This window comes from Anas acuta, chromosome 26, assembly GCF_963932015.1.
Source record: "Anas acuta chromosome 26, bAnaAcu1.1, whole genome shotgun sequence".
In the NCBI taxonomy this organism is placed as follows: Eukaryota; Metazoa; Chordata; class Aves; order Anseriformes; family Anatidae; genus Anas; species Anas acuta.
The window spans coordinates 1,320,664-1,346,687 of NC_089004.1; the positions used below are offsets into that span (position 1 = coordinate 1,320,664).

The 26,024-nt window shown below is 58.8% G+C and overlaps 1 protein-coding gene across 7 annotated transcripts in view; it reads right to left on the reverse strand.

The window, feature by feature from the left end:
* The window catches only part of CSNK1G2 (casein kinase 1 gamma 2), a 36,980-nt gene extending 14,277 nt beyond the window's left edge, over positions 1 to 22,703 (reverse strand). For 2 of the 7 annotated variants that reach the window (XM_068661367.1, XM_068661373.1), the window contains exon 1: positions 22,426 to 22,586. The gene's annotated coding sequence lies outside the window, so the exon portion shown is untranslated. The other 5 variants (XM_068661369.1, XM_068661370.1, XM_068661368.1 and 2 more) reach the window with 5 other exon arrangements.
* Positions 22,704 to 26,024: the final 3,321 nt, after the last annotated feature.

Here is a 26,024-nt window from a genome sequence, read left to right on the forward strand (position 1 = left end):
AATTTTTTAAAAAAAGGGGGTTCTTGTGCTAAAAGGGTGCACAGGGGGAAGCAGGGCAGAGTCTAAGAGGAATGGAGGAAAAGAGAAAGAAGGGAGGCCAGCCTGAGCTCAGCGAGGGGCAGCAGTGGTGGAGCCCCGGGACTGCCCCGTGCTCAGCCCCCGGCCCACGCTGAGCCTCAGGGGCTGCTGTGGGTGCACCCATGGGGCCGCAAGGCTTCCTTGCGGGCTGGGAGCCCCCTCCCCTGCAGGCTCCGACCTCTGGGCTGAGACCTCCAGTGGAGACCGACAGCAGGCACCCAGCCAGGCCCCCCCGCCCGGTGCCAGCCCACTTCTCCCCACCCATCCCAGACCTTCCTTCAACCACCTTCGTCAGCTGCAGACTGCAGGCATGCCCAAGGCTTCATCCACCCCACAACTGCCACAGGGACACCCTACAACGGGCAAAGACAGCCCTGCCACACCGTGCCCTGGCACCCGGCACCTCTCAGACAGGGGAAACTGAGGCAGGCAGAGCCCAGCAGCCCCCCGAGCCCTGGCAGGCAGCAGGGGGCTGCCTCCTGCCCCCACGCTCCCTGCCCCGGCCGCTCCGTCCCGTGCGGGCAGGAAGCGGGGTGGGAGCGGCGTTGGAGCAGGGCTTCCCCGCGCTTTGTTCTCCCCCAGCCCCGCGCGCACACGGCCGGCACGTGATATCCTGCTCATTCTTCGCTCCCCTGATAATTTCCGCCCCGGTTCGGCGCACGGCACGGCCCTGCCGCCCGTCTCCCACCTCTTCCAGGCCCCAGGGAGGCGATTCCTCCGCAGGGCGTTTCGGGAGCCCCCAGCCCTGGCAAAGGAGAGGCAGACGGCAACGTGCGGGCCGAGCTGCTTCGCACACCGTTTTCGGTTTGAATCAGACCTTTATGCTCAGTCCTGGGGGATTTCAGGCCCAGACTGTTTGCACAGAGTCAGGCAGCCGACAGCCAGAGCCCTGGGAGCTCCAGCCCCCGCTTTCAGGATTTTTTATTATATTTTTTTTTGCGTTACGGGCCAGTCTTTGCATGGGAATTTCAGACAATGGAGCGAGACAGGGCCCTAACAGAAGGGAAAAAATACATTTCGAGCCTTAATAAATACTGCTTCCTGTGAGCACTTGTGGAAACTGCGCTGCCTCCCCCGGCCGAGGCAAACATCCGCAGCAGCGCAGCGCGACCGTGGCCCCGGGAGCAGCCTCCAAAAAGAGCCCAGCTCAGAGCCTCAATTTTGGGCTGTGGGGCCGGCTGTGCCAGCGGGTTGCCATGCTCTGATCCCCCCGTTCCCAAAGCAGGGCGGACGTGTGAGTGAGGGCAGGGCCCGCAGCTTCTCCCCGCGTTGGGAATCTATTTTTGCCTCTGAGAAGCGCCGAGGAGAGGCGAGGCCTCCCCGCACCTCAGCGTGAAAGCAGGACCCACCTCTCTGCATGGTTTCAGCGACTGGTCAGGCTTTCCACTGTGTGCCGCACAGCCAGCTCTGGCTCTTTGAATTGAGAATAACCTAATTAGAAACATTTGGTAAAATCCCAGGACTCTGGTTGCTTTGGAGCAAACAGCCCCGCCGGACCTGAGAGAGCCAAACCTGCACTGGTCCAGCACAGCCACCTCTGGATGAGAAACAGGGATCGGGATCTGCCCCACGCTGTCCCCCAGGGGTAGCTGCGTCATGGGGAAAACATGTCCTGGTAAAACCAACAGGCATTTTTGCATTTCCACCACGAATCCTCACCCAGGTCTCACTCAGACAAGAAGCCTCAGAGAAGCACCTTCCAGGCCGCATTTGTTGGCCTGGTGTCAAATCTGACGCAAGATGAGACTAAGAAAACTTCTTTCTTTCTTTGGGGGTGGGGGGGGAGAGTAAAAAAATGTCCTAAAGTTTGATGGGAGAAATTCCAAAGCAAGCTGTGGTCTTAAAACAAATAAGCACTCCCCTGCAGTGTTTGCAATGTAAAGTGCTCCAACCCAGGGAACCTGAAACTGAAACAAGCTGCAGACAAGTGCAAGTGAGTTGAGCACCTCCCCAGAGCAGAACCGCAGAAACACTGAAAGTACCATAAAGGGGGCAAAACAACACCCAGAGATCATCGGAAAGGCAGAGGAGGGGTTGGTGGTCTTTTGTTTAAGTATTGGGTTCTCTTTTACTTGCCATCTGGATTTCAGCTTGCCAGGACTGCCCCAGTCACATTTACAAGCTATTCCCTGCAGTCACGAGGGTGAGAAAAAGAGGCTGGGGGGTTCTTTTCTTCCGTAGAGAAAACCCAAAACAACCCCCTGCATTTTCCGGTGCTATCCCTTGTCTCTGAGACCCAGGACTCAGAGTGAGGCTCCCGACCACATATGCAAGACGAAAACGCTGGAAAAAGTCTTTTTTAAAATTTCTTTCCTGTGAAACCTCGTGGCTGATGAGGAAGGGTTTGTACAATAACATCTGGGGCATATTGTTCTGGGCCCTTTATACACACAGAGCTCCTGGCCCAAAGAGGTTACAATTAAGCAGGGCAAGACAAAAGAGGGGAAGAGGAGGGGAAAAAATAGCGGCCCAGCGCAGGGAAGCGATGCCCAAGGTCACCCCGAGCGAGCCCGCAGCTCTCCTCGGGGCACAGCACGGGCGGCCCGGCCCGGCCACGTCCCGCTGGGCACTCGCTGCGGCGCTGCCACCTCGCCACCGAGACCCGGCCAAGATGAGCCCCGGTCCCTGCAAGTCCTCAGGACCATGGCTCGGAGCCGGTCTCCCCGTGCACTCTGCGCCTTGCGAGCGGCAGAGAAACACAGCTGCCTCCAGATGAAAGGGAGAGAAAAGCTTCTTGAGAGCACAAGGAAGAAAAGCCCTTGACACTGCGCAGCTCAAAGCACAGATCCCTGCCAATTAAAAGCTAAAAATAATCACAAATACCCTGATGTCCCAAAGGACAACCCATCAGCTGGCTCCAAGATAGAAATCCAGACCAAGAAGCAACCGGTGGCCTTACACAGCTGAAACCAAAACCCAATAAATCTTAAAAGTTTAAGAAGCAGATGAAGTCTTAGCTTACATGGAGATCAAAAGTCTTAAAACAAAGGAAGATCCAGAGCGTTTAAAATAAGCTGCAGACAGTCCCAGATGATGTCTGGGAAGGTTTGTAGTTAAAATGCGTTCCAGTCTTTGGTGCCGGCAGCCAACCCCGGTCATGACGGAACGGGGAAGAGCTGTACCACGATAGGGAGGTTTCCCGGAGCTCTCAAAAAGCCCCACCAGGTTTCCCCAGAGCTCGATCTGTCCCCCAGGAGCCCGCAGTGAGTGGGCAGGATAGAGGCGGAGGTGAGAGAGGGACTGGGGGCAGCTCTGAGCAGAAGCAACCCAGAAGCACAGCGAGCCATGAGGTGCTGCCAGACACCTCCAGCTTTGGAGCAGTCGGCAGAGGCGCGAACACCAAGACCCAGCCTCCAGGCACGACCGCGGCGCTGCCAGCCCCCGCTGCTCCTTCGCTGGGGCCCCCTGGCAATCTGAAAAGCCGTGCGGTCGGCTGAAATTGCACCCTGCCAAAAATAAACAGAGGGCAAGCGGAAGGGGGAGAGAGTTGCAGAGGCTCGCAGTCGCGTGCTGTGGGGATACCGTGCGGCTGGGACCTGGGAAAGTGGCTCCCGAGACCGCGTTTCGGTGACCTACCTGCAGCTGGAAGGCCTGCGGAGCTTCCCCAGGACATGCTGTCACCTGCACAGCAGCTCTGCTCTTTGGCGTCGGCTGACGCTTGGGTTGCAGTCCAGTGCCAGCACAAAACCACCCCGCGAGCTCATCCCCTCTGCCAGCCACTTCTCAGCACAGGGACGCTGCTCCCCAGCTGCCCCTGAGGGAAGCAGCGCTGCCGGTGGCGGGGCAGAGGGTAGGAAGCCCCCGGCTGGAGACGAGGCCGATTTGTTAAATGCTGGGGACAGCAGCTGGGGAATCTCCTGGGTCTGAGAAAGCAGGAAAGGCCCCCGGTGCTGCAAATGGAGCCAAGTGTGCTCATAAAATTAAGAAGTTTAAACTGAAGCAGCAAAGAGAGTGACATAAACAGCAAGAGGGTGACGGCAACCTCCAACCATCGAGCTGCGACCTCTCCATCTCCCCATCAGGCTAGCGAGGGCGCCCACAGCAAGGGCAGCTCTCTGCACTCACGGGGAGAACTCATCCGGGAGTGCACGGAGCTGCAGGATGAAAACAGAAGCTGAAAAGGGGCAAAAAAAGGTTTCCAACCCGGTGCTGGGAACTGCAGTGGTACAAAAGGCCCTCCTGAGACGCAGGCTCGCCACACGGCCACAAGCACCACGCGCTGATGGGGGCAAGGAGCACAGAGGGCACCAGGCTGCAGCTTGCCGCAGACCACACCGGCTACTTCAGAGGGTGGGAGCTGGCCACAAAGCCACCGTCTGTGAACCCCAGCCCTGGACCAAGAGGAAAGGAAAACCTTCTGAAGTCCTAAATCCTTCCTGCTGGGTCTGCAGCACCCCGTGCTCGCTCCCCAGGGCTGACGCAAGGAGTCACCCCCTGGGCTGCAGCTCCTCACTTCGGTACTCTGAGAGCTCCGAGAAAAACCCTGTACAGCTGCCACAAGAGGGAAATCCAGCGGAGTTTAAGGTGCAAACCCCACTTCTCATACCCTGGGAATTCAACAGGCAATCCAAGGTTGTCCGAGCCCAACGCCAGCACATCCTGCAGGACAGCCAAGGTGCTTGGCACACCCAGAGCCATGGCAGGAGCCTGCCTGCGCACAAACCCAGCCCCGTCAGTGAGCTGACGGTCAGGAACACGCACAGGCACCTTCACAGAGGGACAGGAGCGCTCCCACAGCTTCAGCATCAACTTCACCATGTGGGTTTAAGACCCCCCTCTTCCCCCTCTGCCCTCACACCAGTGAGACAGCCCCACACAGCACGACTCCAAGCACAGCCGCCCGCGCACAGGGCACAAGGAGCAGGCTCCTGCCCTCGCCTCGGGGTGGCACCGCGCTGCATCGCGTGCTGCCAAGCTCCCCGCAACGCAAAGGCTTCGTGCTGATGGGCGCCGAGTGGATTTTCGAGGAAACAAGACAATTGGTAGGAGGTTCTTTTGTTATGTGGAGAGTCCTTCCGAGACTTGGACTCGGGCAGTTCACGCTGACCTTTGGCTTGGGCAACAGGAAAGTCGTAAGCTGGAAGCGCAGGCTCCTCTCCCCGCCTTGTGCTGCCAGGCTCAGCGATGCTCCCGAGGGACCCGCTGAGCTTCCTGCAGCCCTGGGCCGCACAGCGCCTCGCTCCTTCCCACCGCAGGAGCGCGATCGGCGCAGACGTGGGTCCGCAGCGTGGGCTGTCATCTGCTGCTTCCCCACGAGGAGGAGGGGAAGTTTGCAGCTGGGAGAAAACCCGTCCCCATTCCTCATTCTAGGGAAGGCTCCGACGTGGGCTGAGGAGCCAGGGGGATGGTGCGGCACCGCGAGCTGCCCCACACCACATCTCCACCAGCTCCTGCTCCAGTCAGCTCGAACAAACCCACTCAGCAGCAGATCAGTGTGCTCTGGCCCAATTTCCTCCTTCTTCCTCAAGGCAAGAGTGGTGCTTTGAGAGAGGAACTCGGGGCACCCAGCTTGAGGCGCGAGCACCCTGCCCAGGAGAGCGGGGCCAGCCCAGCGGTGCCAGAGGGCTGCTGCGTGGTGACAGCCCCTGCGGAGGGCTTTTTGGGGGGGAATCCCTGAAAATCAGGAAGTCCTGAAAGCAGCTGCTTTCCCAGCAAGGCGAGACACTTTGTGGTTTCTGCAGCCACAAGAACGTCACCCCCAGCCCCAGCGGGGTCAGGTTAAGCAGAGACAGCCTTGGGGCCTCCTCGCAATTGCCGAGGCTTCTCCCTGCTCACAGCCAGGCGGGACCAGCGCAGCGCTGTTTACTCCGTTTCCTCCTCTGTGCGTTCACGGTGGTGTCAGCACAACAGGAAGCTCTTGTTAAATACTTCATTACTTCACTGCCGACACAGAGCTGTCGGGGAAGCCGGGCGTAGTGCAGTGTGTTTCGGGAGATGGGGCAGCCTGGCAGCTCCGGCTCAGGGCTGGGATGTCAGGGATCGCAGCTCCGGCTTCCCGGCCCCTCCACATCCCAGCCGTTACGCTGGGATAACAACCCCCTGCATCTGCTTTGGCCATTCCAGCTCCCTGGGGAGACGCTTGGCTCTTTCTCAACTTTTGAGCAGCGCTGAGACCTCAGCAACTTTCTCCCTCCCCCTGCTTCAGAGCATCCTTCAGGGAACAGCCCCAGAACCGGCTGAAGACCTCCTGCCTCGGCCAGCAGCACCGTGCCACGAAAGCTGCTGCAGTAGCTGCCAGGTCAGCAGCCAGCCCGTGCCCACGAGCAGCCCGGAGCTGAAGGCCCACAGCCGGCCTTCGGGTGGCTTCCTCGCAGGTGGTTCCATCCCTGGGGGCACAAACACCGACACCGGTCCACATCTGCAGGCTGCTGCAGGACCGTGTCACCCACTGCCCGGGAGGCACAGCCCCAACACCGCGGTCACTGTGCCAGGAGTGCCCCAAGCACCGGTCCCAGCTCCGGTCCCCTCTCGACACCGATCAGCCACAGCTGGTCCCCCACAGCCCGCTGGCGCAGCGTGGTTTCCCTTTTGGCCCCACCATGTTTGTACAACGAGGACATTTGCAAGGGAATTTTATCCAAAACCTTTTTTTTTTTTAATCCCCCTTTATCCAGGTTGTTTCTCGACAAGAAAAAAAAACAGGAATAAAGCCAAGGCTAATGTTTCTACCAGAATTTCTTCTAGTCTTAAGGGGAAAAAAAAAAAAAAAGCCTAAACTGTAGAAGCAAAGCTTTTAATCCAACATGATCCGAGCATCCTCGTTCCAAACCTCCCCTCCCTTCCTGGCTTCCCAGCTCCCTGTGAGGACATGGTGTGTCTGCAGGAGGACACAGGGCTCCACCCGCACGCGCTCAGCCCCGCAGCACCGGGCACTCACGGCAGCTCCAGAAAAAAACCACCAGCAGAGCAAGTGACCAGCACCTCCAGCTACAGAGTATAACCCAGAATAAATAATACCAATAATAAAAAAAGACCGAGGAGGAATGCTTTGAGCTTGTGTTAGAGATTAAAGCATTTATCACGCGGGGCTCTGTTGGCGTACCACCCCTGCAACCCTCTGTGGCTCCCAACCACATCCCAGGAACATCCAAGCCATGAAAATATCAGGATTAAAGAAGTGAATAATAAAGCATTTGATGTTTTAACCCCCTCCCCCCCAGCCTCCTGAGCTGTGAAAAAGATGGGTTTTTCTTCCTGCCTTGCAGTGCCTGGCTTCCTCCTCCAGCCACCACACCTAGGCTGCTCTCCGAGCCCGAGGAGCTCTCTCCTCGCTGGCCATTCCCTTCCCTGGCAGACATTTCGGCACTGTGCTCTGGTCACTTCTTCACCTCCCGCTCCAAATCTCTCCCCATTTACTTTCTCCCAGCCTCCAAACATTCACATCTTTTTTAATGGGTTACAGCAAACTCTCCAATGTTTTTTCTTTAAGAGGTGCGCAATACATCTTTCCCTCGAAAACAACAAGGGAAGTTGAGCCCCGACACCGCAGCAGAGAAGGTCTCTATTGACGGGGAGTCCTGCTTCACAGCTCGGCGGCCTGACAAACGCTCAGCTACCCCGAGTTCTCACAATGCAAAACCAATAATGACTCACGCATGATTTCATTGAGATCTGTAGAGGTTACGAGCTGACATTCAAAACCATCCGACTGCTTCAGAAGCCCAATCTCAGCTGTTCTGCACATTCCAGCAGAAGCAGCACCGCTAACGATGCGGTCGGGGGAGAAGAGGCTCGACCACCCAAGGCTCTCGCTGCACACGCAGCGTCCCCTCCGCACAGACCCCGACTCAACGGAGAGGCACAAGTGAAGCCCGTTAGCTGCTGCCCAGACAGAACGGAATTGAACGAGCGGCAAAACTGGAGAAAAACACCAAATAGGATTTTTCAGTTCGTGACAGAGCCCAGGTGGGTGCAAAGGCAACGCTCTGAAGGTAATAGGGGTGATACAGCCTCACACGAAAGCGTGAGCTCCTTGTGCTACCACGGCTTTAAGACATCTGCTCCTCTCTGAGGTGAGCACAAAGCTTGTGCCAGAGCACAGCCCTGGCAGGTGACACAAGCTCCCGAAGCGAGGATGTGCGTGTGTATCGGCAGCTTTACCAGAAGTCAGCTTTCTGACGTCCATTCGGCAGCAACTACCTGGCACCTAACAATATCCAATGAGGGAACTGGTCCGTCTTTAACCAACACAAGTGGGACAGTTTTGATTCCTGTTTGCTCCCCACTTGCAGAAGCAGAAATGGAAATCGATGTGCTTCGGACAGTCAGAATCCAGAACACGGATCCTTCATGTTTTTAAACACAAAGAAGCTTGCAGAGGCAACAGCTCTTCGAGGGCAACACCTGAGTGCCTCAATAAAATCAGCAACAAAGCAAACTCCCTGCAGCATCTCTCCGCTGCTCTGCAGTTTGCTTCCAGCTGAATATAGAATTTCACTCTTTTCGTTGGATCCCCATCCAAAGCAGTTACACCTGGATGGAAAATATGAACAGTGCTTGACCAAAGAGACGGAAATACCATGATTGAAATTTCAGCAGCAGCACAGGAACCAAGCAAAAAGCTAAAAATACTTCTCTAGGAAATATAGTAATAGTAATAACAGTAAATATACACATGCTAAAATAAGATCAAATCTGAAAACTAGACCAGGAGAGATCAAACACAGCACGACTCAGACAAATCCACCCAAGAGCCAAGTGCCCAGTCAAGTCCATCCATCTCTTTGGGCACATCAGCCACAAACTTAGCTTCCAACTACAGAATTCATGAAATCTAGCAGAAAAAGCACTGAAACTTCATCAGAGAGGCCTGAATGGTGACAACGCTGTGGCTGACTCTTACAAACCCCACAAAAAGAATGAGCAATTGGCCCAAGCGAGTCCCAGGGCAGGCACCCCCTGGGTCTCGAGCCACACACACCCCACAGGCCCCTGGAGCATGGTCCCAGTGCCAGAACCACAGCGTGTGGGAACAGCAGCAACACCAAACCTCCGCGGGGATCGGGGACACCAAAACCGAGGTGCTGAGAGAAGCCAAAATCAAGACAGGTCCATGGGGCTGCCCACCTTTCCCTACAGCCCTGCTCTGAGATGCTGCCAGCATCTCCTTGTTCCCTACACCTGCAGACAGCTCTGCTCTCGGCTGCTGGGCCCGCAGAGGTTTTGCTGTGCTGCTGGAAGGCTGCAGAGCAAGGGACCAGCTCCAGCCCGATGCTCCGCTACCTGCACAGCGTGGCTCTGGTGTTCCGTGCACAGATGGAGCAATTTCTGTCTTAGAAAGTGCAACTCGCTCCGCCGTTACCGTAAGGAGGAGGCTGCAGGCGGGTAACCAGAGCCGTACCCCTTCTTCGGAACAGCAGCGGAAAAGACACGGGCTCGTCCTCTGCCCCTGCAGGAGGTAAATTACACAAGGCTGTAATTCTGCAGAATCTATCGCATCTTAGCCGTTCAGCACAAAAAAAAAAAAAAAAAAAAAAAAAAACCACTGATTAGGACGTTGAAGTGGTTTCGGTTTTACTCATGCAGACTTGGTAGTGCTAGAAGAAAGGAAGTTCACTACCGCCGGCACGGAGCCTCTGACTGGGGGGGCTCAAAGGACAGCAGCCAGAGCCCAGCGCCCGGCTCTTCATCTCCACGGGACACACGCGGGCGCCCCGGCCAAGACGCTGCCGATGCCTTTCAAGCTCCCGCTCAGCACAAGCGCGGGATTCACTGGGGCACTTCACACCCCAGCCGCTCACTCCAACAAGTGGTCTCAGCCGGCGAGTCCCTCGCATGCGCTGGCTTTTGTGGCTCTGCCGGCGGGTATTTATTGAAACCAGACAATGCCTCCCCAGCATGGCGAGCTCCGGTTCGACACCAGACGCTAATTAAATCCGTGCTGCTGCTAGAAGGCAGAGCTGCAGAGGAAGCAGCTGCTTTCCCAAGTCTGCAGCAATTGGCCAGCAAAGAGCTGCTCACCAGCCCCGCACCCTGCACGCCCGCTCCCCACATCCACAGGGACTGGGGAAAGAGCAGATCCTGCTGCTTCTCCGAGCAGTCCCCTCCTGCCCAGCTCTCCCGTTGGTTTCGCTGTCACAAGCACACTCACCTTGAGACAGAGTCTGCCCCAGGGAGCCCCAGTGCCCAACAACCCCGGGGGATCTGCCTCGGCCCAGCCCCGTGCTGCAGGCCCCAGCACTCGCCTAGAGCGATGCCCGAGGTTTGCATTCAAGCCTGGTCATCCCCTCGCAAAATCAGCTCTAGAACTGTCTGCACCCCAACCACCACGGTGTTTCTGTACCCCAGGCAGGGAGAAGCGCAAGGAGAGCCACTGCTCGAGCAGCTGCCAAGCACAGGCCTCTGAAGATGACTCCAGAGCCAGGGCCTGAAACGTGCTCAAGGTGGGCAGTCCTATTCCATACGTCAGCCCCTGCTGCTGGACACAGATCTTTTTTAACCCCCTCTGCTTCACCTGCAGGGCAAAACCCACCCTGAAGGCTCTGCCACCCTTCCTGCTGCCTGGGCTCATGACACAGAAGACAAGTGCCCGCAGGCACGGGACGTGAGCCGCATAAGAGTCGGCCCCAGGCACGACCGTGCCCTCGCTGCCCTTCCCAGCAGCGCAGGAGTCACTTTTTCTGCCATTTTGCTCTGATGGCAGGTTTGCGAGCAAGGCAAATTCCCCTTCCAGTGCCTTCCCGCCCACTCCTGGGGCTCGCAGCCTGCTTAGCAGTCACCAAGCAGCGGCGAAAAGAAGGTTTCTAGATAAATACACAGTTCTCACCCGGCAGCCTGGAACAACCGCTTCCATTTCACATCTCACGTCTGAGGCCAGAACACCTCCTCCTGTGCCACTGCAGCCTGAAATAAGGTTAAGACCATCTCTACCAGCACGCTGCTTCCCCAGCACTGTCCCCGAATACTCCCGTGTCCTCAAAAGCTAACACTTTTTCTTTTTTTAAATAAGAGCAATATCAAGCACTGCTTGCCTTTCTCTTGACAAGGCATCTTAGCGCGCATCAGGCAGCACGGACAGGAACAGATGTGAAAGCAAAGTTGCCGTCGGTTTCACAGGCAGCCAGACGAGAGGAAGGCTTTCCTCCCCTCCTCCTCCGCAGCCAGAGACGTGCCGCACCTTTGTGCTGCGGCAGCAGTGAGCTGCCCTGCCTCGTGCCAGGCAGCAGAGGCTGCAGTGCCTGCCCAGCACAAGGCAACGGCTGTGGGGCACACAAAGACTTCACCAGCGCACCCAGAGGCGTGGGCTTCGTGCTGCTGGCTGCTGAGAACTTTGGGTTCTCCCCTCGCTCCTCCAAACACAGAATCACACAGAATCACAGAATTTCTAGGTTGGAAGAGACCTCAAGATAGGCGGTTTTAAATGCACACGTGTGCTGAAGCCTCAGCGTGAGGTCAGATGGATGCGCAGCGAACTCCTGAGGATCTCAGAGCCCCAGTCTGCTCTTGCCACCAAAGCAGGGCGAGGGGAGCATATCCCATGGCCCCAGCCCACTCTCCACATCATGCCCTTGGATCCTGCAGCCTCGGATCCCACACATGCTTCCTGCAGGCACTGAGGGATCAGCTACAACCAGGATGAGAGCTCCACAGCTGTTCTCCAAAGGAGCAGGCATTTCCCAAACCCTTTCCTATCACAGAAGCCGATTCCTGGATGCGCACAGCTCCCTTCCCTTCCTTTCCTGGCCTAAGGCCCAAGCTGGGTGCAGGCTCCAGCCCTCTCATCCACCCGGGGGAGATTTCTTCCTGGCAGGACTGAACACAGTGCAGGGAAGGGCCATCAGGCTCCCAAACATGGCACTTTCTCCTTCCCACAGCACTCGGACAGGCTCCCAGATAACCTCAGGAGCCCACAGGCAGAGGAGGCTGGAAGCTGCAGCCCTCTGACACTCACACCATGGATGTCCCGCAGCACAGCGAGCTTAAAAACAGCTGGAGCAGGCTCAGGATCACTGAACAGCTCAGGGCTTCTCCACTTGCTCCCAGCTTCCAGGGACCAGGAAACCAACATCCAGCAGCACATCGCTGAGATCAAGCCCTGGGAGCAAGCAGGGGAAAGGTGGGACAGTGCAGGGCAGTCAGGAGCCTGAGCAGCAGCCTGCAGCTGACGTGCCAGGGCACAACCCCACTCTGCAGGTGACGCTCGCTTCTCTTCAAAGCCACCATCTCTGGAGTCCAGGACATCCCTGCTGCCCACGCTACATTTGAGCACCGAGCCTACGGTAGGCTTTCTTCATGTCTGTGACCCCAATTTCCCAAGTGGCCACACGTGAGAGAACCCCTCTGATGGTTCCCTCCACACTGCCAGAACTGTCTGACCAGAGCCCAGCTCGCTGGGGAGCTGCAGACAATCCCAGGCTGGGACGCTGCTCTTTCCAAGCGTGCCCTTACCACCCCAAACACGTACAAAGGCCCGGATCCATCGCACCACGTGGGACGCTCCACGGGACATCCTCTCCACCAGGCTGGCTTCCACACCGTGCAGCTCCAGGGGCTGGGCACACAGCAGCTCCCCTCCCAGCTGAGCAGGGATCAGAGCAGCAGCATCGCCCCTTGGGTCTTCCCGGTGTTCCCAGACACAAGCTCCAGGGGTTTTCCAGATGGCTGACGCAGCCGTTCGATGTCCCTTGGCTCTTGCACGACTCTTTGCAGCAGGCAGCTTGAGGTACTTCGCTGGGGAAGTGTGGGTACAGAAGAGGGAACCGAGGCACGCAGCTGCTGGGTGCTGCACAGAAACAGCAGCACAAGCGGGAGGAAAGCCGGGTCCTGAGCACTGCCGTGCCCCCTAACCTCACCTGCACACGTGGCCCTGCCACAGGGACCTTCCCTGCACGGGACAGCCCTGGAAACTGGGGAGAAAACGGGCAGATTTTTTCCAAAAGCCTTCTCCAACATTTCTCAGAGGCACAGTGAACAGCAGGGCTCCCCGGCCACTCACAGGACTGGGGGGCAAGCAGCAGCGATGAGAGCCAGGCAGCCCCGGGGGAAGGATGGCCACAGCCCCCTGCGCCTGCTGCCTCCACGATTCGGGATGGTTTCTCATCCCATGGGGCACAGGAGCACGCTGAGCCCTGCGGGGCCTGCAGCGGGAAGGGCTTTCCAGAGGGGTCACCCCCAGCCATGTTTCACCATGGCAAAAGGGATCCCCGAGGGTGGACGGGAAACGTACGGCCAGGCTCCGTGTGCCAACTGCCAAAGGCTGGGGCACAGCAAGATGTGTGCCAGGAGGCTTCCTCGGCCCATCTGGGACCGTCTCTCCGGTGTCGTGCGTATCGCTCCCAAACCCCCGCTGTCAGCAGGAGCTGGGGTGGCAGAAGCACTTTGAATGGTAAAGGTTTGGGATTTTTTCCCATCACCCACATCCTTTTGACAGAACCAGGTTAGGAAGCAGCTGCAGCGGCAGCTCTGGGGTGGCCTTGTGCAACACGAGGCAGGGACGAAGGGGTGCCCAGGCTCTTCCGTCACCAACGTGCAGCTAATCGCAACTTCCCCAGCTCCCCTGAGGTCACACAGAAGGAGGGGATGGCACAGGCAATGGAACCAGCCCTGTCACCCCCGGAGGCAGGGTACAGGGGGTGTCACTCACCGGTGACAAGGCCGCTTCCATCCCTGGGCTGCAGAGCTGCGGCTCTGTCGGGCGGAGCTGTCCCACATTCGAGCAGGCGCCGCTTCTCCCTCTGTGCTCTTCCTCGGGCCGCTCGAAGCCCCACACATTTCCTCCCCAATTACTGCCAAGCCTTAAGAGCCAGGAGGGTGGAAGGGAAAGCGTCGGGGGTGGTTTCACAGGGAAACCTCTCCCCTGAGCTGTCGAGCTCCCCGCGCTGGGATGCCAGCAGCGCTTCCTCACTGGAAACGAGCCACCCTGCCTTACGTGTGCTGCTCCCAGCTCTCCGCCCCTATGGGGACAGCCACAAACAGGGCCCAGAGCCCAGGCCAGGGGCAGAAGGAGCAGCAAGGAGGAGCAGCAAGGAGGAGCCGTGCAATTCACCTGTACTGCAAAGTACCGGGGGCAGAAGGGTGCGCGGTGGCACAATTGGCACAATACCCCCAGCTCACACACCAGCGTTGACGGTGTCTGCAGAGGAGCAGTGCAGGAGGCATTTCTCTCCCCACCCCCTCTGGTACAAGCCCAAGCAGCTCAGTGCATTGCACATTTTTCCTTGCAACCTCTCTCTGAGGTACACAAGTGACCTGCTTATTTCACAGATGGGGAAGGGAAGCAGTGCGAAACTCTGACGCGTTGCTGATCTCGCCGAGAAAAAGGGGGCAGCGAAGGATGATCCCCAACCTTCAGCGCATCGCCCTCAGTCCCAGACAGACACCCCCGGCTGCTGCCTCGCAGGGAGGGATAAGCAGAGGGGTCAGAGACCCGCACCCCATTCCTGGACGTGCCGCAGATGGTTCAGCATCTTTTCACTCCTCCATCCCGCAGTTTCTCACCCAGGGAATCGGATTCACAACCCCGTACTGAGCGCCCTGACAGCTCCGTGGATGAAGGCCCCACTGTGGTTTGCCACCAACCTCCACATCAGAAGGGCATGTTCCAAAGGCTGCTTCTCACCTTCCCTCCCTCCCCATCTGGGAGCATTTTACGAGATCCCAAGGCCAGGGCTGAAGCAGGAACACCACCCGGGTGGCTACAGCCAGGAAGGTGCTCCCAGAGCCGCTGCTGGCGGGGTACAAACCGCTACGTGAGGAGACTTCCCAAGGGGTTCAGCCAAAACCCACCCGTCCCTCCAGCAGGTACAGCTGGTACAAGCTTGCTGGTTCCTCCCTTTGCCTTCCCTGCTCACAATTTGCTTCTCTGGACCCTAATAAAGGGCTTAATTCATAACGTCAGAGGATCACCTGCAAGCAGCAGCAGACAGGACGCCCCCAGGAGCACCCAGTCCATCCCGCTGCTCTCAGCACCCTCAGCACTGTTTGTGTGCACAGCCCGAGCCTTCGCCCTCTGTTCTGGGCTCGCAATTCCCCGACTTGTCCCAGACACCCCAGCCAACACACGCTCGCCCTTCTCCAGAGCACACTTCCCAAAAAAGGGAAACCCAAACCTGAAACCCAAACCTTTTCTTCTCTTTCCGTGAGTCCATTACTCAGGTTTCTTGCTCCTGTCACCTCTTCCAGCCCCCGCAAAGTGCACTCAGCTCCCCTGGCCTCTCCATTCTTTATGCAGCCCATCTGTGGCCCCAAACCCACCCACACATTACAGCAGAAGACCGAGATGTCCCAGAGCAGCACAGTGCTGCTGAGTGCCCACCTGCGGTCAGCCCTACAGCACGCTCAGCAGGGCTTGCTTGCCCTGCTCGGGACCACGAGCCCCTCCAAAACCTTTTACACCTGGGCTGCTCCACCCGAGGGGCTCCACGCTGCCGCAGCCACTTGGGCTGCCCGGACACAGCTCAGTTACCACCAGACGCTATCAGGTGCTTGCAGAGCATGCAAAACGAGGAAAAAAGTCAGTTTGCCACCATCCTATAGAGTCACCCGATCCCCACTCCCCTCCCAACACCAGCACCCTGCCGGCTTCCAGGCTGGACAGGGCTCAGATTCACTCTGAGAAGAACATTTGCCTCCCCAGTGACAAACCCATCAGGAAAAGCTGAAGCCACGCTCAGAGCTGCCCCAGCTGGACTCTGCTCTCTGGATCGCAGCTTCAGGTGGTGATTCAGGGCTGCCTGCAGGTCCTTTGCTCCATGGGAAGGAGGAAGTTCCCAACTGGGCAAAGCCCTCCTGGCTAACACCATGCGCCTTTGATTTTGCTTCAGGAGTAAACGCACTCTTCTTCATCTATGCAAAGCTCCACTAAAGCAGCCAGGGATGGACAAAGGAACAACCAAGAGCAGTGAACGTGCGGCTGGGGCAGAGACTCGCCGTGCCCCTGAAGGCCGGACTTCACGCCCAGCCCCAGCACCACTCGGCCTGCCTGCAGAGGCACCTGAGCCATGGCAAGGTGGGAGAAGAGCCGCAGGTTCCTCCCCGCCCCCACTTCCTCACGGTGAATCCACGCTTTCCTTCGTGTGCAGGCCAGCACCGCCCCGCCTGATCCTGACGTACATCCCCGGCACCCAGCGCATCTCTGCAGAGCTGCTCCCTGCCCAGAAACGGGGACAAACTGCACACAGACGAGCGGCAGCGAGCGCCCTTACAGCCTTACCGGAGCCGTGCACTCGTGGTGTGCTGCAAGAGGGATCACAGCGAGGTGAGCGAGGGCAGAAGCCACAAGCACCTCATCGAGCGGGTCCAGGGCACAGGAAGTCCTGCCGTGAGCAGGATCCGCTGCGGAGGGTTTCACAGCTGCCAAAGACTACGGCAAAAGCAGCAGAGCGTTTCTTTTCTGCTCAGATTCTTCTATCAGGAAGTTTACGCACGCTTCAGCCTGGCTGCCCACGCTGCCGGACGCTGCCCCGTTGGAAGGCAGCTCCGAATGCTCGCCTTGAAATCCCCCGGCAGCGTGAGCGGGGCCGTGCACGCAGACACACCCAGCGCCGCGTGCCCGAGCACACAAACATTTCCTCCCCGCTGCTCCTGCGCCGCAGCTCAGCCAGGGCCGCCCCGTACCTGCCCGGCTGGGCTGTGGGGAAGGCGGGCGGTTTTACAGACCTGTGAGCGCGGAGACGTGAGCACATTTCCTGTCGGCCCCCTGCCCCCCTCGAGCCGCCGCAGCGGATGTTCTTCTCTCCAACTTCTTCCTCAAGGCAAATATTTAGAGTCTAGCAGGCATTCCTCATCACAGGAGCAAGTTAAACATTGGCCCGAAAACAACAGCAAGTGCCTTTAAACGCTTCTGGCTGGAGAAGCGTCGCTCTGGACTTTGGTTTCTGGCTCTGAACAGAAAGAGGAGCAAAGCACCAAGCGCTGCACTCCTGTCCCAGGAGCAGGCGGAATTGGGGCTGTCCCCACCAGGGCCACAGCAGGAACCGTGCCCTGCTTGTGCACTAGCACGCTTCAGGTGTCTGCTCTCACCGAGCCCGCTGCAGCGTGTCCCCACGCCACGCACACGTTGTTTTGAGATGGAGATAGCCGAGGAACCTGCTGGGAGCTGCGGGTGCCACCAGGACTACAGCCAGCTGCTCACACACGCTGGTTCCCCTGCTCGGCCTGCGCTGCCTCTTCTCAAAGGCTGCCACCTTCCAGCCCACCGCTGCAGGAGGTGCTCCGGGCTGAGACCACGCAGCGCAGCTCAGCTCCCTGCCAGCCGCACAGGCTCTCGCAGGAAAACCCCTCAGCAAGGTAGAAGCCTAAGTCAGTGAGATGGCAGGAGCAGACGGGACTGCTGAGCCAGCCTCACCTCTCCCACAGCAGCCCCACGATGCCCGGTCAAAATTGTGGCCAATTCCCCAAGAGAAAGCTGTCGCTGGAGACATTTGCTGGCACACAGCTCAGGTGTGCCCGGACAGCGTGCTGCAGAACAACTCGTGTCCTACAGCTCGCCGATGTTAGCGGGATATCCGAGCTCCTTTCACTCTCCTGAACTCGGTGCCTGCAAGGGGTACCCGGCTCTGCTGCCCCACTGCAGGCAGACAGACAGGGAGGGAACTGCTCCTGTGGCACCCCTCGGCATGGCCCCGCCACGCACCCAGCCCCAAGCATGGCAGCACGGAGCCGTGGAGGTTGGCTGGGCTGGAATTCGTCTTCCCGTGCTCAGACTCCTCCTGCAGCACTGCAGGAACCTGCTGCGGGCTCCTCTCCCCGGATCCCCAGGCCAGGCAGACACCCCCATGGGAACAGCACACGATTCAAACCAAACCACCTGCAGGGTACCCTGGAGGAAGCAGTGACCCTGCAGCCCTCCGAGCACTTGCTTTTCCTTCCCCAGCCACGGAAACCCACGGAGCAATCAGCCCCGGTGATCAGGTTTGTGCAGCAATCGCCACAGCCCATGGCAGGGATGAGCCCGCACCTGTCAGCGCCGCTGACCCTGCGCCCACCAGAGGCGAGCGCTGCTCAGCTGCAGCCTCCTCCAGCAGGCAAAACGTGGCTGCAGCACCAGTGCTTGCTCTGAGCAGCACCCTCGATGTTCTCTGTGCTGGGCAACACAAAAACAAGGCTTTGAGTAAAAACCAAAGAGAAGAGCAGTGAACTTGGCCGGACCGGGGGTGCTCCAGGCAAGCACTCCACGCGGAAGGTACCGGAAAGCACCTTCCTCCCCTGCACCAAGAGCACGAACTTCGTCACTTCCAACAGTCCACAAGAAAAAAAGGAGAAGAAAAAGGAGAAAAAGGTTCTTTTGCATTGTTGTTTATACCTCGCACTACCCCAAAAGCCAACAGCAGTGATATCTCCTACCTGGAGCCGCCGGGTGCTGGGAGCACAGAGCTGTGAGCAGCACGGAGCCATTTCGCTGCCTTCTGCTTTCAGGTTGCACGGCCGCAGCCACCGGAGCCCAGCAGCCAGCCCCTTGCCCTGCCCAGCGCACCGGGGACACGGCCGCTGCTCCCGGCACCTTCCAGCCCCGGTGCTTGCAGGGCCCCCTCCGGCCCCGGTCCCGGTGCACAGGGACTGAGCAGCTCCTCCAGAAGGAAGCGTCACAGAACCCGAGGCCAAGCCCAACGTTAACCTGTGTTAATGAACTTAACATCCCCCTCAGGAGGGCAGAGCCTGCACATCGCCTGCCAAGCATCTCATTTGCCATTTGGCAAGTGAAAGCCAGGCCTCCCTCACGAAGCATTGCATAACATTAAATAACAAAGGGCTGCAGGACACTCTCTGGTTAGGAGCTGGGTAAAAATGAATGACCAAAAAAAAATTACTGCTCCTTTCCTCCAGCCTCGCAGCCTCTCTCGTGGCCCAGGAGGCCAAGGAGAGCCCAACAAACTCTCCTCTCCGTGGGCCATGAAAGCAAGCACGCGCATCTCGGTCTGTGCAGCATTTTCCAACGCCCTGCGAAGTTTTGCCTCTGAGTTGCAGCCTCCCTGAGGAACCATCTCCTAAATCACAAGGCGTGGGATCACCTCGATGCTTCTCGAGCTCACCGCTCTGCTGCAACGCTGCCACTGCAGCCAACGGAAGACAGACAGACGTGTGGTTTTCCACGGGCTGCCTTTCCCCCAGCTCTCGCTGCACCACTTTTCATCCCCAGCACAGCAGCACCCTCAGAACCCGCGAGGGGGTGAGGGGGGAAAATCCCAGCTGGGAACAGCTCGGGGTGGAGGCGAGCCTTGGAAGGGCTGGCCCAGGTTTCACCCCAGCTGCCAAAGCTGCCCAGCAGCTGGCAGGAGGAACCCTGGACCACCTCAGCCAGCTGGGTGCTGGGCTCCACGGTGTGTTTTTTTTTTTAAAACCACTTCCTAGGAGCAATGCAGCACTGAAACAGCCGGGGGGCTGTGCAACAGGAGGTGCTGCAGCCAGAACAGGGATTCAGGAGAATCCCCCAGGAGATGGAGAGCAGCCAGTGGGGACCTGGGAGCCAGGAGGGGAGCCCAAATGCTTGGTGTTGGGCTGCTCCAGCAGAAAGTCACCTTTTACTTTCCCCACAACCGAGCCCTGCTGCTTCTCAGCAGCGACGGTCCTACCGGAGATGCTGCCTGCCAGTAGGAAGTACAAACATCCATTCCAATAAAAACCAAAACTATTTATAAGCACACAGCTTTTCTAGCGGGAAGAGAACTTGTTCTCCGGCAGAACTCCAGAACCAAGGCGGCTCCTTCCCCTTCGTCCCCTCCCAGGGCACCAGGCACAGCAGGACCAAGCAGCCCCAGCGGCTCCTCGCTACACCCACAGAGCTGAGGGCAGAGCTGCTCCCCGAAAAGAGCACCCGGAGGAAGCTCCTCGTCAGCACAAGTCCCCTGCCCCTCAGCAGCACAAGGGAAGGGGGGGGAACTCCAGAGGCAGCTGGAAAGGACAGGGGCAGCGCGAGGCACCGCAGGGTGCTGAGCACGCTGCTGGGAGAGAAGGGACACCTCTCCTCTCCCCTCCAGCCCCGAGGGCTGCCCCTCTCTTTCCTCCAGACTTCCAGCAGGAGGTGATGCTGGCCGAGGCTTCCCTGTGACCCCAGACACCTCTGGGTGCCCGCGGGGCTGCAGGTCCCCTGCTGCTCCCTTCCCCGGCTCACACACCCCAGGGCCAGTCCCTGCGGCCGCTCGGATGCCCTCAGACTGATGGGGGGGGCGCAGCCAAGCACCGCTGCTCCCCACACATGGCTTCTCCTCACCAGGGGAGCTAGAAAAGCCACGGGGGGGAAGAGAAGGCAATCAGGCCCGAGGCCAGTAAACATGTTTATTGGCAGTGGCTCTCTCGGACATCATCTCTTCCAGCCCAGTGGGGCTGGAGGGGGTGGGGGGAAAATCCTGACTGTCCATAAGCGCAGCCCTCCTGTCGTTCCCATTGATCCGCTGAGTCACTCCCGTATTAGCAGTTTTGACAACACTCGGGCTGCACAGGAGCTCAGAAGCAGAATACAAAGCAAGAGGCGATGCGAAGCCTCTCGCCGTACCGGCGGCGGCACGGAGGAGCACTCGCAGGGCACAATTCGGAAACCTGCTGAACTGCCAGCGCCAACTTCCTCCTCCCCGCTCGCTCCAAGGAGAGCTGCAACAAGAAACCCAAACACGAGCCACGCTGCCAGGGCAGCGACACCGAGCTCCATCCAGTGCCTCCTGAGAAGCTGCTGCTGACAGGAGAGCCTTCTCCCCTGCAAGCTGCTACCCACTGCACCCCGGCCATGTCGGTGCAGGCGCGGGGCGGCAGCTGGTTTTACAGAGAAACCACTGAAGGGATCCCTGAGGCCTTGCAGGTTTTGCCCTGTGACCAGGAGGGCAAATCCCAGGGCAGACTGGCACACGAGGGCGGCAGTCCCTACAAGCTGGCGAGACGATACCCCAGCACTGTGCCACCACAGACCCGAGGGAGCCGCGTTTGGGGCAGAGCATCCCGCCCACACCACAACACTGCAACCCGTCCGGAGGCCCAAAGGTACCAAGCGGCGAGTAAACCACCACAGAACACTGCTCCTCAATGCGACACCCCAAATTCAACCAAAACCAAACAAAGCTTTGGCAAGTGACAGCGGCCACGCGGGAGGCCTCTCCACACGATCCCCACGGAGGCCTCCTGCCCTAATTCACAGCGATTCTTTGTCAGACGCACTGGCAAACACCAAACGTCTCCTCCACGCTGTTACATAAGGCCTGATTTTTAAACCTGGCAGCGGTGAGGTGGGGGCACGCCGACAGGACAGCCCAGGTGAACTTCCACACGCCTCAGAACGTATTCCCAGCTACCCAACCACTTGTTGTACGGCAGGAAAACAAATGGATTAGTCAACGAGGCAACTTCCCAGCCAGCAGTCAGTTTGTACAGAACGTGGCCGGGGTCCCGGTTACCCCCACCTTGTTTAAAACAAGCTAATTTCACAGCAGCTTGAAAGAGCTTTACCAAACTTCATTTTTAACTTCAGAAACACACTTAACACGGCTGATCCCCGTGCTGCTCAGATCACAAGCCATGCCTCCTTAGCAAAGGCTCGTTCCCCAACAACCCCCAGACACCTCCTTATTGCCCTCTCGGCCCGAGGACCCCTGGGTTCCCTCTGCCAGCCACCAGCCAGGAGCCGCAGGCCTCTGGTGGCAGCTCCCTGCTTGCCAGGCTGGCAGGGGAGAGCAGCTCCCTGGCTGCAAACCTCCCCCGGGTGCTGTAGGCACAGCCCGAGTCAGCCCGGCTGTGGCGGGGCAGAAGGAGGGCAGGTTATTTTCCCTGTTTCTCACATCCCTCCGCACCCGCTTTGCCAAAGGAAAGGAGCTATTTTAAATACCAGCCTCGGCACAGGCCCTTCCCCAAATAAACACCTCCCAGCCCCTCCGGAGGGAGGGAAGCCACATACAAAGGAGCCAACATCCTGCGAGGCCCCGGCTGCGGGGCAGGGGGACACACCCGGGGGTGCCCCGCTACCGGCCCCAGCCCCACACGGCGCTGATCTGGGGGGGGAGAACAGACAGACGGACAGACAGGCGGATGGACACACGACGCCGGGGGGGACCCAGGCCCCTTCCCCACAGCTCCCAAGGAGGCGGCGCGGGGAGGAACCGCAGCGAGGCGGCCCCGGGCCCTCGGAGCTCCCCGGGCCCCTCAGGACCCCCCCAGGCCCCTCAGAGCCCCCTGGGGCCCTCAGAGCCCCCTCAGCCCCCCCGAGTCCCCCCTCCCGACCCCCTTAACCCCCCTTATTCCCTCGCAGCCCCCCAAGAGCCCCCCTTACCCCTCCCCAGCCCCCCTTTAGCCCCCTTAACCCCCCTTCAGCCCCTCCCCACCCCCCCCGGCCCCCCACCTCGGCCTCCTCAGCGCCCCGCTCCCGCCCGGGCCGTGCCGCAGCCCCGGGGCAGCCCCGGCCCGGCCCCGGCGCCCCTCGGCGGCCGTTACCTCGGCGGCTCCCTCAGCGCCGGGCCCCGCAGCCGCTGCCCCGCGGCCGCCTCCCCATGGCGGCGCCCCCGGCCCGGCCCTGCCCGGCTCCCCTCACGCCGCCTCTCGCCTCCCTCAGCAGCGCCCAGCCAGCCACACGGCTACGCCGCCGGCGTAGGCTCCGCACGCACCCATGCGCCCCCCGCCAGGCCGCCGGCGCAAACGCCTTTCGTGAATACCAAACTCCGGAGCGGGGAGGCCCGGCGCAGCTCGGCGCACGCGCAGCGGCAGGGAGGTTGGGGAGCGCTGCTGCGTTGGCGTAAATCGAGATCGAGAATAGCGAGGCTTGCGGAGAGCTCCGGCCGCTTTACAGCGGTGCGCGGCGCTTTACGGCAGCGCCGCGCCGGGCGGCTCCCGGCGGGGGCTTCCCTTTAACCCCTTGTTGCCCACGGCGCTGCGTGAGGGGCGCGGCCCCCTGGAGGGCACAGGCCCCGCTATAGGGGACGCGGCCCCGCTGCCCATAACCCCCCTGTGGCACAGTCAGCTATAGGGTACAGCCACCAGGGAGATACGTGCATATAGGTATAGGTGTAGATATAGGGATAGATATAGGTATAAACAGATATCAAGGTGCAGGGCACAGCTGTAGGGGATGGCCCCAGTTCAGGGACGCTAAGGAACAGGGAGATAAAAACAGACATATATGAGGGAGATATATACACACATACATATACCAGGGAGATATATACATATATACACATACACACACACATATATATCTCAACCAAGGTGTTGTGCACAGCTGTAGGGCATGGCCGTGCTTCAGGGACACGCAGGGACAGGCGGGGGCTCAGCCCCACTGCCCCCCCCCCCCCCCCCCCCCAGCCCGTCACTTTGCTCCATTTTGGGTTTATTCAAATAATTCAGCCCCAGGACACTGCTCCCACAGCCAGAGCCGCTGCCGCCCCACAAAGCGCAGCCACCGTCCCTGCTGGAGCCTCTGTGAGAGCCCCCGGTGCTGAGGGGGAGCAGGTTCCCCGCAGGGTCCTGCTGCTCTCATCGGCGTCACGGCGCGGGGCAGCCTCACCCCCAAACAGTTGGCGAAGGAATTGGGGCAGTTTGGGGAGAACCCGGTCCTCAGGCTCCCCCGTCACCCCAAAGGCCCAGCTCAGCGGCCCCAGCTGCTTGAATCAATTCTCTCCCAGCTGTACGGGAGCGCTCCTGCCGATGAACCCCCCTCCTGCCTCGAACCACTCCTCTGAAGTATTTTTTTCCCTGCATGTGTTTGATTCTAGAAGAACGGTGACATCAGGGAATTAGGACCAGGGAACAAGCTACACCACGAGCCAGGCAGGGATCCTGCCACCCCTGGGCCCTGCCCTTTGGCAGCTCCGTCCCCAGTGCAGGGATTCCGACTGTCACAGGAGGGCACAGCAGGGCCGTTATCTGTGCCCCAGCAGCAGAGCCGCCCTCCCCTTTTCCTTTTGCACCATCCCAGACCGCTGCATCCCCCTTTTTCCCCCTCTGTGCCCCTTTTGGTGACACCGTGAGAGCCCGTGTCAGTCACACACAGCTCTGCCCAGCACGGCCCCGCTTCACCTCGTCACCCCGCAGCGGTGCTGATGGGCCCTGGCACCGCTCAGCACACGGTGTGTGTGTGTCGAGAGCAGCCTGGGCTCAGCCCCGAGGAGCTGAGCATGGGGTGAAGCTGACGGGTTCCCAGCCTGCTGTGGCCCTGGCCTGTGATCCTACAGTGTCTGGGGGCTTTTAATACTGCACCCCTCTGTGCTGGGGGTGGGAGGGAAGGGGGGAACAAGGTGATTTCCAGCACTTTGAGACTACAGGATTTGTCCAGACATTTGGCTCGATAATTTATCCATCCTCTGGAGCAGGAAACAAGAAAGTAAATAGCTCTGATTTTATTCAAAGTTGGATCTCCAGCATGCCTTAACTTGGCAGGGAATACACAGTGTGCCAGGCGTGGTCTGCAGAGACCTCTACAACTCATGCTATGGAACCGGCTCAGCACAGCGAGTTAGTGAGAAAAGCCAGGGAATTTCTGTTGGGAAAGGATCCAGCTCTGAACCCTGCCCTCTTCCCCAGGGCACGAGTTAATTAGGGCTAATTCACAAGCAGGCAACACAAAAAAAAAAGCACTGCTGTAACTCATACAGAGGAAAAAGCTGCTCGGAGCAGGCAATGTAGTGTTTCTCCCGAAGCATTTGCATTCAGGGTCCAGGAAATGGCACCAAAGCGATAGAAATCCATTAAGAATCAGACAAAAAAAAAAAAAAAGCCATAGGCCATTCACAGCATCCCATCCCACACAACCACAGGGCTCCAGCTGGAGGAGCAGGAGTGCAAAGGGAAGAGCCCCCACGCCAATGCAGGGGTCTGTGGGACATTTGGGGAGCTCTTTTTGTGCACCCAAGCTCAGTGGTGCAGCCACTGCCCCATCCCCGCTGAACCTTGCCCCCTGCTCCTGCCAAGCCCCTGAGCTCCAGCTCTCGCCCAAGATGTGCGGCAGAGGAAAACCCAAGCACCAGGGACCTGCCCCACTCGTGGCAGCAGCAGGAGGTCAAACCTGCACCTCCTGCAAAGATTTTGAGGGCTTGGAGCAAGAATTTGAGTAAGAGCTGTTTCATCCTCATACTCACCACGTGATGGACACAGCAGCAAGCAGCTGTTGGAAATCCCTGATTTCATACTTCCATAACACAGCCAGGAGTGGAGAGACAGACATTCAGGGTGCAGACAACCAGCAGCCCCCCAAATGCTACTGAATACCTAAACCAGTGCCTGGGGCTTTCCATCTGACCCTGCTGCCTTGCTGAATCGTGCTCAGGACAATACAACAAAGATGCCATCAATTTTCTGAGAGCCCAGCACAGCCTGGCCGTGGGCAGAGCAGGTGGTATTTGCAGGAGGTGATGCCTGCCTGTCCCGGGAATGCTTGGAGCAAAACAGCTCTGGGAAAAGGTGCTGCTGTGAGATTTTTGTGAACATGAGGACTACACCGTCTCCTGCCAGCGAAGGTGAGATACTAATGGCTGCAGAGGGGGTACAAGGCTTTGGAGATGAAGAAAACATTGAGATTAGCAGATACGTGATCAAGCAGCTGAGATGAAAACAGCTCTCCTAGGGTTACAAATCCGCTATGGAGCAGAGCTGGGGTATGAAGCCAGGATAGCATAATTTGGGGCAGTAAATCCAACTGCACACTAAATAGAGCGATGCAACTCACCTTTGCTGTCAGACAGCTTGTTTGCCCCAGGGATGACAGGATCTTTCCAGGCAGCAAACCAGACAAGGCAGAGGCCAGCACTGCAAAAGGCCAACGTGAACGTGTGCTGCTAAGGAGAGGCCAGGAAGGAGGGTTCAACCCCGGCGCACCCCATCACCTGCACTTCTCCATAGCTAGGAAATGAGAACAATGGTAACATCGGTGTAAAACACTTGTCAGGCATCTGCAAGAACACAAACTACAGCACGCCAACTCTTGTGGTGGTCCCCAGCACGAGGGTAAGCCTCATCCATAAACGTGCTGTTCTTTTAAGGGGAAAAAAAAAAGTGGTGGGAGACTGGAAGAAAATAGAGATTTCGCCATTTCCCTCTGCCAG